The following is a 1,546-nucleotide window of genomic DNA, read 5'->3' as shown; positions in this document are numbered from 1 at the left end:
GGTGCCAGCCTTGGCCTCACATCGAAGATTGAGGTATTTCCCAATCTTCAACACATGAACACTGGGCTTTCCAATTGGATCTGTTTGTAAATTGTGAAAGTAATTTATGAAGTCAATTAACAAGTGGGATGTGTACTATGGTAAACATGTGCTTTGGAGTACTGTAAAACTGCCACTTACCACCCACATTAAGTCTTCGAGCATCACTACGTTTTGAGGTTTTGATCGCTTTCATCTTCTCTGTTCTGTAGAATTACACAGCTGAGATCTACTTCAGTCTTCTTCCACCTTTGAACTCATTCCAGAACAACTTGAACTGGCAAGCACCCTGCTTGTATTCCAGTTTCCTTATAGGGTTGGGGTCGTGATCTTTGTAGAATTTGCACTCTGTGCCTTTTGGTGACTCACAGCGTACTGTAACAGGTGTAGCTACATTGATGTACCCAGGGGACAATAAAATAGTGGGAGTGGGAACCAAATCTGTTCAGAGAAATAGAGAGAATCTATAACATTATGAGTAATAAGAATCTTGATTCAGAATGTATTTGTATGGGGAGTATCACTTCCTTGTCTCTCTTATTGGCAACTAAATATATTTCTTAATAAAGATATGGCACTTTAAGCATTGTGCTACTCTACATTAGTTGTGAAAAGTAGTGTACAAATCTATCATCAAAAAATACTTTTATGCCTAAAATAAATAAATAGCTGTTGAGCTGGACAATTAATGAAGTGACATTTGTTAATATGTACCTGCACAACTTTCTTTAACCGCAACACCGGCAGCATCTACGAACAAGATAAAAACAACTTAGTGAGACATTTTACAAGCCTTACTAAAAGGCATAATAAAGGTTCATACATACTTAGAACATGTTATAAAGCATACATTCAGTAACATACTACCAAAACTTAAAATCCATGTACAGAGATATTGATCCAAAGACCAAAATAACCGAATACTCACAAATGAGAAGAATAAAAGAAAAATACATATTTTCCACTTTCTTCCGTCAGTGAAGTGAACTCCACACATAGATTGTCATGTGAGAAAACTGATGTGTGTTTGGTAGGACACAAAAACCTACAGAGGAGGATATGGAGACTCAGGAGTGATGTTGTGACAGATCACTAGTGACGCTGAAGAAAATGATCTAATTTTCATTGACCACTAAGGGGCTGTCCATGTGGTCCACCCTACATTAAACTTACTGAAAATATAGGTAACTACAGCACAGCTATTTCAAATATGAGTACTCTTGTGATTAATTGATCAAATAAACTTGTTTGTTGGTCACGTTATGTTGAGAAATCTACTGGAAATAGTGGTCACGACAACGCCGAATTTAAAAAAAAATTATATCCATAATATCGACAGAAACATGGCAAACGTTTTTTATAATCAATCCTCAAGGTGTTTTTCAAATATCTATTAGATAATATATCAACCGGGACAATTGGCATTTCAGTAGGAGCGAGAGGACAAATGACTACCTCTGACTTTTACACAAGAATCACTCTGAGAGCCCTCAGCTGGCCACTTACG

The 1,546-nt window shown here is 36.9% G+C and overlaps 1 long non-coding RNA gene across 1 annotated transcript; it reads right to left on the bottom strand.

Annotated features, from left to right (window-relative positions):
• Positions 1-311: 311 nt before the first annotated feature.
• Positions 312-1,084, bottom strand: LOC127931835 (uncharacterized). The gene is made up of 3 exons (XR_008143227.1): positions 968-1,084; positions 754-789; positions 312-480 (listed from the first exon to the last, which is right to left on the bottom strand). It is a non-coding gene; the product is annotated as an uncharacterized LOC127931835 (long non-coding RNA).
• Positions 1,085-1,546: the final 462 nt, after the last annotated feature.

This window comes from Oncorhynchus keta, chromosome 9 (genome assembly GCF_023373465.1).
Source record: "Oncorhynchus keta strain PuntledgeMale-10-30-2019 chromosome 9, Oket_V2, whole genome shotgun sequence".
Classification (NCBI taxonomy): domain Eukaryota; kingdom Metazoa; phylum Chordata; class Actinopteri; order Salmoniformes; family Salmonidae; genus Oncorhynchus; species Oncorhynchus keta.
This window is presented reverse-complemented; position numbering and strand designations above follow the sequence as displayed.